At 31.1% G+C, this 13,345-nt stretch overlaps 1 pseudogene across 1 annotated transcript; it reads left to right on the plus strand.

Annotated features, from left to right (window-relative positions):
- The first annotated feature begins 4,868 nt into the window (after window positions 1-4,868).
- On the plus strand, window positions 4,869-9,593 carry LOC145559870 (putative serine/threonine-protein kinase PBL7; annotated as a pseudogene). The gene is made up of 6 exons (XR_014093011.1): window positions 4,869-5,329; window positions 6,611-6,855; window positions 6,959-7,094; window positions 8,132-8,365; window positions 8,490-8,622; window positions 9,062-9,593. The product of XR_014093011.1 is annotated as a putative serine/threonine-protein kinase PBL7 (transcript).
- Window positions 9,594-13,345: the final 3,752 nt, after the last annotated feature.

Raw genomic sequence — 13,345 nt, forward strand, 5'->3', positions numbered from 1 at the left:
TAAATAGATGTTGGATGAAGTAATAAAAGAAGTAGATTCTTTAAAATTTATTACTTTAAAGGTAAAGGGATTAGTACATGTTAATGATTTTGTGATTAAATTAACCACCATTGTTCTACCTCTTATTGAGAAGTTTGACCTTGAAGTGTTTCCTCAACCACCATGGCTAGTTCTATTATCTCTAACCCATTTACCTAAAGCTAAAAAGTATAAACCTTTCTTTGAGAATGAGAAGCACCATCATGAGGGAAAGTGGCTAGCAACCTTGACTCGATTCAAAAGTGATTTGTACTACCTTAAACATGACTATATATGAACCTAAGAGGAGAGTTGTGGAACCACCAAAGTTGGGGAGAACCAAACCTTGAAAGAATTTGACCAACTTCATTACTTGAACTTCCAATTACTCTTTAGTTTATCCAAGACTTCACAAGGAGTTTGTTTCCTCCATTGATGAATCCATACCACCTTTTGAAAGGCATAAGAATTATCCTTCTCCTTCTCTTACTCCAAGTTATGAGACTCCTACCTCATGTAGGTGTCCAAACCCAAAAGCCAATTTTCACATGGAAAAGGCTTAAAGTTCATGATTTGATGCTTCATATTCATATATAAGATTACCAAGTCTAAAGTATCATCCACATCCTCCAAAGGTCCAATGTTATTTCTTCTAAGCCAATTTGTAGATTTGCTATCCCACACTGTTTCCCAATTTATAACCCAATTCAAAGCTCAAGTCATACTCCAAATTATAGTGATTACAACCCATTTTACCCAACTAAAAATCCTACTACACTTGGCCCATTTATTAAAGCTTATTGAGTGAATGGTAAGGCAAACTATGATGATCTAGATTATTATCTTTCCAATAAAGACTTTGATTATGAGAATTTTGAATAAGTAGTTGAATTACTTCTATATGTTTTCAATAAATGTCTTAATTGAAGTGATTATTGTTCAATTTTTCTATATTTTGGAATGAATTAAGTGTTTTAATGGTGTATTCCTTTTAATTTTCAAGAATCGTATGAACTTCAAGAATGGGAAATAAGCGATCTGGTTCCAAAGTAGGCAAGGTCCTTTGAAAGTTAACCCATAACACTTAAAACATCACGAAAGTGGTGAACGAGGGAAACCGAAATTCTAAACTTGATTATTATAATGAAGTCTTTAAGAGAGTTGTTGCAGCAAAACCACTTGTTTAATTGGGAAAGGAAGACCCAGCCAGTCTCAAAAACTGGATTAGTTAGTTTGACAAGTTGTTTGATGCCATAAATTGCCTAAGTGAGTTGAGGGTGAATAATGGTGCTTATTATATAAGGGAGAAAGCTGAATTGTGGTGGACCAAAAAAAAAAAAAAAAAAAAACGATGAGTTGTTGAAAAGACCAAACTTTGGGTGGGTTGAGTTTAAGGAAGCGTTGAGGGAGAAGTTTTACCCAACCTATCTAAGAAAGAAACCTGTATGGAGTTTACTAATCTAAGGATGGATAGTATGTCTATCAATGAGTAATACAACAAATCCATTGACCTAATGAGGTTTGCTCCTAAAGTTGTCCTAATTGAAACCATTAAGGCTCAGAGATTTGAGCAAGGGTTAACCATAACCCTTCAAGGAAAGTTAGGGGGAGTGACTTTTGAAACCTTGGGTGAATTTATGGTCGTGCTACCCATTTGTACGGGATTAAGGAAAGGGAGATTGAGAGTTTTGGGGAAGGTGAAAAGAAACGCATGGAACTCTCAAGGGAACGGAGGTTTTAATGGTAGGAGGGAGAATAAGGGAAACTTTGGGATGGGAAATGATGGACAATAAACCAATATTCAAGGAATGAGGATCAAGGAAACAATGAGAAATCCAAGAGATTGTACTGTATTTTTGTAGGTGTGAGAGGAACCACTGTGGGAAAGATTGTGAAGGTAATCAGTGACTTGTCATTATTGTCAAAAGCTAGGACACTGTGAATATGAGTGCTCTAAGTAGGAATTTGATGCCAAGGCAAGGAAAGTTTAAGAGAGTAAAAACCCATTCAAGCCAAGCCACCTCAGTCTAGTGGACCACAAGATGGAACCAGTAACAATAGAGAGAATGTTCCTAAGGGGCGTTTTTGTAATGAATAATTGTGAACGTGAAAGCTCTAAATGAATTAATATGTCCTCTATGATTCAAGCTTTTTGAATCCTTCTATGCGACTCTCATTAATAAAAGTTGAATTATTATAGCATTTGAATTTTCAAGGTTCATGTGAAGTTTTCATGAGAAACATAATTGTTCGAATTATGAGTGCTTGTTGAAGTTTTACAAAAATTTTATTCCAAAGTGGAAGATACATATTTGCTTTTATTAAGTGGAAGTTGGAAATAATTATTTTTATGTGCACATCATGAAATTGTGTGCGTATATATATATATATATATATATATATATATATATATATATATATATATATATATATATATATATATATATATATATATATATATATATATATATATATATATATATATATATATATATATATATATATATATATATTCCTTCTCTCTCTCTCTCTCTACCCTAGCCTCTTACTGCCGAAAATCATCGAATGTTAGTGTTAGGGTTTGGGACTTGGGGGTTAGGATTCGGGAGATTTTGCTGAATTTTGTGGTGTACTAGATGTAAGCCCGTGCGATGCACGGTTCTAATAAATTATTTTATTAATTTAAAATTTTGTATATTTATGAAGATTATTCATTAAATATATGGATAAAATTTCTAATATCATAAGATAATTTTTTAATTTTAACACTAAAGTTATCTTTTGTTGTTTTATTAATTTTATGTGACGCTTGAATTTAAAATCTCAAACCTTATTCACTAATTTTGCTTATGTGACAATTTAAATTTTTAATTCATAAAATAAATGACAAATCTAGTTTTTTTATTGATCAAAATAAGTCTTTTGCCTATATGTTTATTTAATATACTCAATCTGTTTAAAATGGTAGTCTCATTTATAATCGTTTAACTATTAAAAATTATGGGAAATTAGTCATATGAGATTTAGTTTTATTCGTCTTAATCTTTTGCCTATGCGTTTATTTAATATACTCGTTCTGTTTAAAATGTTAGTCTCATTTATAATCGTTTAACTATTAAAAATTATGGGAAATTAGTCATATGAGATTTAGTTTTATTCGTGTCGATGAGTACATTATTAAAATCAAACTTTTATAATATTTGCTAGGGAAAGATTAAAAATATTTGCGATAAAAAAATTGCATCCATATAGATAATTATTACTTTTTTTAAGAGAAGATAATTATTGGTTTTTAAAAATAATTTAAATTTAAATTATTCTCTATTCGTTGTTTTTACCTATGTGGCAAATTTCTTGAATCTCATTCGTCACTTGTGCTTAGGTGGTGAGTGAATTTAATTTTAAAATAAATTATTATTCTAATTTTTCATTGGTCAAAATAATAGTTTTTCTTGTGTGGCTCGCCGAATACTCTCCAAAAATGCCTTCTAAGCCCGTGCGATGCACGGTTCTAGTAATCATTTTATTTAATTTAAAATTTAGTATATTTATGACTACGCAAAAAAAAAAAAAATTAGTATATTTATGAAGAACATTCATTAAATATATGGATAAAATTCCTAATATCATAAGATAATTTTTTAATTTTAACACTGAAGTTATCTTTTGTTGTTTTATTTATTTTATGTGACGCTTAAATTTAAAATCCCAAACCTTATTCACTAATTTTTCTTATGTGACAATTTAAATTTTTAATTCAAAAAAGAAATGACAAATCTCGTTTTTTAATTGATCAAAATAAGTCTTTTGCCTATGCGTTTATTTAATATACTTGTTCTGTTTAAAATGTTAGTCTCATTTATAATCGTTTAACTATAAAATATTATGGGAAATTAGTTATATGAGATTTAGTTTTATTCGTCTCGATGAGTACATTATTAAAATCAGACTTTTACAACATTTTCTAGGGAGAGATTAAAGATATTTGAGATTAAAAATTTGCATCCATATATGTAAAAAAGATAATTATTACTTAGTTTTTTTTATTGTTTTTTTAGAGAAGATAACTATTGGTTTTTAAAAGTAATTTAAATTTTAATTATTCACTATTCGTTGTTTTTACCTATGTGTCAAAATTCTTAAATCTTATTCGTCACTTTTGCTTAGGTGGCGAGTAAATTTTTTAATTCTAAAATAAATTATTAATCTAATTTTTCATTGGACAAAATAATACCTTTTCTTATGTGGCGCGTCAAATGCTCCCGAAAAATTCCTACTTTATTTATATATATTAGATTAGTGTTCGAAGGGGAAAGGGAAGGTGGTCGGGCAGCGCCGACGTCGGGGGAGGGAAGGACTCTAGGTGGCCGATGCCCCGGGGAAGGGGGGCGGGCTGGCGGTGGTAGCGGGCTGTCCATGGGGTGGTTTTGGTGTTTTGTTTTGTTTTGTTTTTTTTTTTTTTTTTTTATTATTTATTTAATATTTTTTTTTTAATGTTTAACAAAAGTATGTTAACGGAGATTTAACATTAAGGGTACAACAGAGTTACTAACGGAACTCTGGGATCACAGTTTAGACATTTCAAAAACCATGGGCACACAGGCCGTACAATGTAGAATTTCGAGCTCCTCAAGGTTACATGGTATAATTTCCAAAAAAAAAAAAAAAAACAATTACTCATACAACTCATTTATGTCTAACCCACTTTGCAGTTGATCACTCAAACTGGATCAATGCTGGATAGCCCAAATCAACACGGACCGTGCACTACCTTAACTCTCCACACCACAACAAAACAAAATCCACCACTCCCAACGCACTCTGTCACATACTCAAATTAGAGAGAGAAAAAAAGAAAAGTCAGAAAAATGTCTTGTCCAGTCCTCTATGATGTCAGTCAACAACCAAACACATTTTCACCAACATATCTTTTTCAAATATTTTTTTGTACGTCCCTTTCTCCTTCGTATAAAGTGCGCACCACCACCCCGTGCAAAATTTATTTCATTTCCCTTTTTTTAAGCTCTCTACTATACTGTACTTCACTGCTTCTTTCAAATTTCAATGGGGCATGTTTTCCTCACTTTTCCCTCTTTTTAGGGTTAGGGTTCTTCGTCAATTTTATTATTCGGCGATTTTTTGAGGAAAGTAGTAAAAATGGAGTCGGAAGAGTATTACAGGAAGAAGGAGAGAGCTGCTTTGCTTATTTCTTTGATAATGGCGTCGATTTCTATGGTTTCTTTGCTCGTTGCTTTTAGTTATTATTGCTACATTCGTAACAAAGTCTCTAAACGCTCCAATCTTCAGCAAAGTATGTTACATTTTTCTGATTCTTTTTATAAATTTGTTTACATTTTGGTTTTGTTTATTTTCACTGTTTGCCTGAAATTTGTTCTAATTTTTCGTAAATTCGTTCCCTTTTTTTTTTAAAGCTTTTTAGGACATTGTTGAGTTTGATGTTTATGTATAAATCCACCTTTTTAAAAAAAAAATAAAAATTTAATTCTTAATTTTATTTTTATTTTAACTAATGTACTTAATTTAGCCTTATGTGTATGTATATATTATATATTGTTTACATGTGAAGTGGAAGCAGAAGAGAAGAATGTATGTATAAAAAAATATGGAGTATGAAAGAAAAAAAATGAAAAATAGAAGATGATTAAGAGTTAAGTTGTATAAATCATTAGTTATGTAAGAGAGTCAATTAAAGGGAGTAGAGTAGACTTGCTGCTGACTGACTGCTGAGTGAATTGTTTTGCAAATGAACAACTGGTAGTTGTGACTTGGACTTTTGGTTGTAAGAAGAGTTTTTGTTGTGGAAATGCTGGGTTGCCCGGGTGTCCGAAAATGCCGGGTACCTGGAAGAATGTACTGAGGGAAAGTGACTGATTTTGGTTTGATCTGCTTAGTGAATTTTCTAGTTTTATGAAGTGCCAACTTTTTAGATAATTGTTGGACTTTCGAGGATCTAACACAGGTACTTGAGATGAAATGATGAGTGATTAACATATGCGTAGTGTCACATTAACGATTTCTGCCCACTGTATTGGTGTTTATGCTTTTAACTAGAATTGAACATTGGAGTGAATTAGCATGGATTTTTGGAAATGGAAGGCAAACTAATCTAATCCCTTATGGGTTTTGGATTGATGGATGGTTTAGAAAACAAGACCTTTCCTTTAGCTGCTGGAAGTAGATTTTTGGTGATTGCATGAAGTATTTAAAGACCATTTAGCAGCTGCATTTGATCCTGATTTTTAAAATTTTTAAATTTGACTCACGAGTTTCATCTGTCAATAAAAATACTAAAAAGTTCTAAAGTCTCATATATGTGAAAAGATTTCGCTCTTCCTCATTTAAATTTAATTTGGTTGAGATAAGTTGTCCTTTGCTTGCTGTGGGATATAGAAGTAGCAATTAAAAGCTAAAAGCCTCTGTGTTTATATGTCTCTAATTCGGATGTACATTAATGTTAAGCACTTACTCATCACACACTTACTTTGGTAGAAATATTCTTTCTTCAGCCTGACATCTTATTCTTTTGCCTAAGTGGGGCATTTCCATATGTCTTTCAATTGTGTATTTGAAGGACTTGACAATGATGACAAAAGTGGGGCATCAAATTCGACTCTTGAAGTTGCTTGTGAGAAGGGATTACAAGTGTTTACTTTCAAGCAGCTCAATTCCGCGACTAGTGGTTTCAGCAAGTCAAATATTATAGGGCAAGGTGCATTTGGTTCAGTGTATCGTGGAGTACTTAATGATGGGAGGAAGGTTGCTATTAAATTGATGGACCATGCTGGAAAGCACGGAGAAGAGGAATTCAAAATGGAGGTTTGGTCTCTATGAAGTATTACCAAAAGTCAATCCTCAATCCCTTTTTTTTTTTCCTATGTTATCACAAATTTGATTTTTGATTGGTCACTTTTATATGCAGGTTGAATTGCTGAGCCGACTTCGCTCTCCATATTTGCTTGGTTTGGTTGGTCACTGTTCGGATAGTAATCATAAGTTGCTGGTTTATGAGTTCATGGCAAATGGTGGATTGCAAGAGCACCTGTACCCTTCTAGAGGTATGTATATGGCCTTTAGTAATTAAGTTTCTCCTTTTCCACCTTTGTTGCATGATGTGTAAAGGGTCATGGTGCAATGTAAGAAATTTAAAACTCAAAATAACTAAAATTTTCTTTTCTGCTATGTTCCTTTTCATCTTGAACTATCTCATTGTGTTCTTTACTTATGTATATTTATGTAGTTATATCAGCTTCTTTAATCTTCTTATTGTGCGAAATTATCCTTTGTCTTGGATATATCCGATGACTTCTGAATCTTCTGTATTGTGATGTAGATTTTGCTCTTTGTTTTGTTTTTTTTTTTTTTTCATCAATACTTAAGCTGATCTATCAGTCTAGTAATTTAGTTAGTGATTGGATGGAAAATGTAGTTGTGCTTGTCACATATTCACACTGGCCCCAATGTCCCTCCCTACAAAAAAAAATGCTTCTTATGACATCTTAGATGGCCCTTACTTTGGGAAACTTTTCTCGTTGATAAACTTTCACAGTGAGCTTATCCCTTGAGTGTTTATTAGATCCATGTACTTTTCCTTTAACAGTTGAAACAGAAAATGGTAGTACGCGAATCATATAGAATTCAGTTTATCAACAAGAAAAGTTTCCCAAACTCGGCCAAATTCTTGCTTGCAATGGCCTATTTGTCTTCTGTGATTTGCGAGTATTGTGACCAATAAAGAACTACAATAATATCTTGAGGAACATGCATAGAGTTTTTGGAAAAGTTGGAACAGAGATGTTTTCACATTCCATAGTCAGACCGGTGAAAGTTCAATATTGATTGTGTGAAGACGGACAAGTTGCTGGGCGTTCTGTTTTCTTCAATAAAGGTCTCCATGCTTATAAGTCTTTGTTGTCCATGCTCCATAGCCTTATTTAGGACTGGAGGATTTGTTGTCTATATGTCTTAAATTCATAACCTGCAGTTTAATGTGCAGACATTACAGTTTTTGATGCTAGAGTATACTATTTGTTCTATCTTTCTTTGAAGTGAGATTTGAATGTGGTTATCTTACATGTTCAAAATCTCTGTTTAGGTTCAAATGCTTTTCCTTCCAAGTTGGATTGGGAGACACGGTTAAAAATTGCTTTGGATGCTGCAAAAGGGTTGGAAAGGTTTCTGACAGGGATTTTAAGAGCAGCAATATTCTTCTCGACAAGAACTTCCATGCCAAGGTTTCTGACTTTGGATTAGCTAAGCTTGGACCGGAGAAAGCAGGTGGACATGTATCCACACGAGTCCTGGGCACCCAGGGTTATGTTGCTCCTGAGTAAGGGCCACACTATCTTTTCTCAGTTAGAATTTTGCTCTGGTCATAATAAGTTCATCTCTGAATTCGCAAATAATATATTCTTCTGCAATTTTTTTTATATATTTTATAATTCTTTATGTAGGTATGCATTAACAGGACATTTGACCACAAAATCAGATGTATACAGCTACGGGGTTGTCCTCCTGGAGCTACTTACAGGCAGGGTACCAGTTGACTTGAAGAGACCTCAAGGTGAAGGTGTCCTTGTGTCTTGGGTAAGCTTACTCTTCTTAGTTTTATTACATATATAGCGGACACTGGAGGATTCATTGGCAACAAGTAGCATCTTAAATAAAGTTTTATCTATCCAAATTTTATATTTGGGTGCAAATTGGGAATTCGAGTAGCTTCAAGAGAACAAGTGTGAGGTCCAAAGTTTTTTTTGTTGTTGCGGCCCTATTGATCTATTTAGTCTTGAAAACTGTGAAAAGTGAATTTTGATTCAAATTACCATATTGGATAGGTCCGTTGTTTTATATTGGTTTCTTATTTATAAACAAGTGCTTGGAAAAATACTTTCTTCTGTTTTGATGCATCTGCAATTTTCATCACACCGCCTTTATGTTGTATTCATCTTCTGCATTTGATTTGACTAACTGATTCATCCTCTAATATCTGTCTCTTTTGGAATTGTGATGGACAAAACTACAAAAGGCATTGCCAAAGCTCACTGATAGAGAGAGAGTTGTACAAATCATGGATCCAGCGTTGGAAGGTCAGTATTCGATGAAGGAGGCTATCCAGGTTGCTGCTATCGCAGCAATGTGTGTGCAGCCAGAGGCTGATTACCGACCACTAATGGCTGATGTTGTACAGTCTCTTGTTCCTTTGGTGAAGCTTCAAAGATCAACTTCAAAGGTCGGCGGCTGTTCTAGTTTTCATGCACCCAAGTCTCCTACAGCTACTAACAATATCATTAAATGTAGTGACACTCTATTGACCGAGTCCTAATTATTGAAATGCAATCGTAGGCAGCATTGTTCACCAACTATTATGGGGGTTGAGGATATTTGTATGTAGTATTAACTGAGAGATATTCCAACCAGTGGTACTAATTAGAAGGCATGTATCTATTAATATAATAGGCACACTTTGACTTGTAAGTTGTAAGTTGTAACTCTTTCTTGTATCTTTGTCAGGATAAGGAATTCAAACTAGGTCTTATTATGATATTATGGGATAATGACATTGATCTATATCCTGCGGCCTAAAGCTACGTACTAATTGGTAACTACCTGATCTTCTTTTATTATTATTACTAGTTTAAGTCCCGTGCAATGCACGGTTTTTACTTAGCATATTCATAAATTATAATGTTTAATTTAACAATAATTAAAATCAATATTTTTAATTGAAACAATACTTGATTTTCTTTTCCATTGAATTTTATATTATATTGATATCAAAAGTTATTTAAAAAAAAAGAAGCAATATTTAATGATTATAGGGTTTTATATAAGATTAAAATGTTATGTTAATTATAACCCGTGAAATGTACTTATGTACCCCATATATCCCTATTTTGTTGGCATGTTTTGACTGGCACAATGTTTTATAGCATACTTTGATGGTATCATATTTTATACAAATTTAATTGAATATTTTTATTTGTGACAATTAATAATCAAGGTTTTTTAATTTTTATTTTATAGTTATTGAATTGTAGTGTTAATTTTATAAATAAATCAACAATTCTAAAAAAATATATAAATAATAAATAAAAGGAAATGTAACAATCCCGGTTGGAGCAAAAAATCTTTCAAAGGAAAAAAAAAAATATGATGTAGAATGATATGAATTATGGAAAACTGGAGTTTTACATTAGGAAAAAAAAAATATAAATTATAAAAATGACGTCATTATTTTCCTGATATTACCTTATATGTAGTATAAAAATGACCCAATCGCCGAAGAAGGCTGTAAATCACAGCGATATGAAAGAGGGTATGAAGAATGTACGATTTGCAACAACGATCGTAGCTTTGCTTATAGAATATCTTTATTTGATTCAATTATTATGTATTTGTTAGATCTAAATCTCTTTGTAGATGTCGTATGACTTATTTATGAATCAATTTTATTTAAAAAAAGTATATGTTTGTTTGATATAAAAAATACCTATTATAAAATATTATATGTCAAAATATTTTCATTGATTGAATGCATATAGAATATACTTTATATATAGTTGTCAAATTGAAAGTTAAATATTATAGGATATTATAAATAATGTTCATAAATATTGTTAAAAAAAGGAAAGTAAAAGTGGCGGGAATTTTTTTAATCAAAACATGACAAATGTCATATCAGATTCGCCTTTAGTATTATGTTATTGATGATTGATTCCAATATTCCTTATATTACCTTATATGTAGTATATGTTTGTTTGATATAGAGAAATACCTATTATAAAATATTATATGTCAAAATATTTTCATTGATTGAATGCATATAGAATATACTTTATATATAGTTGTCAAATTGAAAGTTAAATATTATAGGATATTATAAATAATGTTCATAAATATTGTTAAAAAAAGGAAAGTAAAAGTGGCGGGAATTTTTTTAATCAAAACATGACAAATGTCATATCAGATTCGCCTTTAGTATTATGTTATTGATTGATGATAATGTTTTTAATAGCTCTTTTATTATCTTAGTATTATCATATAATGCTTATTTCCTTACCTTTAAGTATGACATCTATCGGTCAAAATTTGACCAAAAAGAAAATAAAAAATCTAACAAAATTATGATTTAAGGTAAACTAAATAAATAAAGAAAGTGGGAATGCATGTAATATTTCTCTTCAATTTTTTTTTTTTAAAAATAAAATCTATCTTACACTTCTTATTCCATTAATGCTAGATGAAGCCCGTGCGAGGCACAATTTGTTTGAATTTTTAAATTTTTTTTTTTTTGTATTTATTTACTAAAATTTGTTGCATATTTAGATAAAATTTTTAATATAAAAAGATAATATTTTACATTTAATTAATTTTAACTTAAAAATATCATTTGCTAATTTTGTTTGCGTGACATTTGAATTAATTAATTCTAAAAGAAATTAATAATTTCTTATTTAATTGGCTATAACTAAAATTTATAATCTTACATGGCGCGCTAAGAAAATTAAATCGTACGTGACTCTCTAAAACATCGGGAAAAAACTCTCCTTTATATATATATATATATATATATATATATATATATATATATATATATATATATATATATATATATATATATATATATATATATATATATATATATATATATATATATACACACTAGTTTTGTGCCTCGTGCGATGCTAGGTTGTTTATTGAATTTTAAGATGAATTTTTAATCTATATATGAAATTTTAAATTAAGTCAATAATACAAATTAGTTAGGAATTGATGTGCTTTTGTGACGATTAGTAGACATGTAATGACTAATAATAATGTTGGTGGAAATTTTCGATTTAAAAACTAGAAAAACAAATAAAATAATTGTTCAAAACTCGTTGGGTTGACCCAAACCCGAAACTTTAGGCAAGTGTTGAACATTTCTTGACTCGTAACCTAAAATGACCCAATTTGAGATGATTCATGACCCGACCCTAATTGACAAGTCTACATAGTAATAAAAATTCTATTAGATTGTGAAGTATATTATTTTAACCGATTGATATATACTGTAAATGTATGTTTTACACTTTAAATTACTTCCTTTGCTCCAAAAAAAATTATGATATAAAAAATAGATTTATTTGATAATTTTATAGAATTATAATCTAATAATTTTTTTAAAATAAAATTATTATTCAATTTGTACCTTTGAAATTAGTATTTATCGAACATAAAACTCTAAATTAACTCTTTTATCTTAAAATTATATCCAAATAGAATTTTAAACTAACTTTTTTATCTTATGAAATCTATTTAAATATATCCAACGTGGCGTGACACTTGGCGAAAAGTTCGAACGTCAAGTGTCGTTGCCTCGTGAACTAACTAAAAATTTAGCTTTATATATTAGTTATATGATATGATATGATTAGATTGCAACAATAGGACTTTTGCATTATTCATCACTCTTGTGTGACCATATAATATTTATACGTTAAACAAAATAAAGTCAAGTGAGATTCTTCTCATGAAATATTTTCACAATATCAATTTTTTATAATATTTACTCATAAAATTATAAATATATAATACATAAAATGTGGTTTGAGAGGCGTAATTTCATCCTTGTTGCAATATTATTAAAACAAATTAAAGGAAGTATGAGTGAAGACTGTACTGAAGCTTTAGTGTTCACTAGATCGAGCTGTCAATTTGGGTGGTAAACGGGTTGGGTTTGAGTCGGGTTAGTGTGGGTCAGGTCAATTCGGGTTAATGTCATGACCTATACGGGTCGGGTTTGGGTTGGGTCATTCTTGAGTCAGGTCACGTTGGGTCATACATCGTATGGGGTTTGGGTCGGGTTTAGATTAGGTTACATTCGGGTCGGGTGAATTATAGGTCAGGTTAATTTGGATTTTAACAGGTTAGGTCATTCTCGGGTTCGAGTCGAGTTCGGTTCAAGTCAATAATTTGCGGGTTATGATCGGGTCAGGTCATTATAGGGCTCGATTCAGGTCAATAATTTGTGGGTTATAATCAGGTCGGGCTATGTTCGGCTTTGGGTCTCAAATATTAGGTTAATTTGAGTCTCGGTTTGATTTCAGGTCGCGTCATATTGGGTTCGAGTACATAGAGTAGTTTTAGCCTTACGAAGTTACGACTTTACGAGTAGCTTAGAATGTATTTACCCTATATTCTCTAATTATTGTATATATCTTTATTTAGCTAGTCAATATCTACGATAATAGAGATTTATACAATGTGCACCAAAAAAAAAAAAAAAATATCTATTGTAGACACCCATTTGTGTCTCCCCAAAACCAAA

Source organism: Chenopodium album, chromosome 9 (genome assembly GCF_948465745.1).
Source record: "Chenopodium album chromosome 9, dcCheAlbu1.1, whole genome shotgun sequence".
NCBI classification, from domain to species: Eukaryota; Viridiplantae; Streptophyta; class Magnoliopsida; order Caryophyllales; family Amaranthaceae; genus Chenopodium; species Chenopodium album.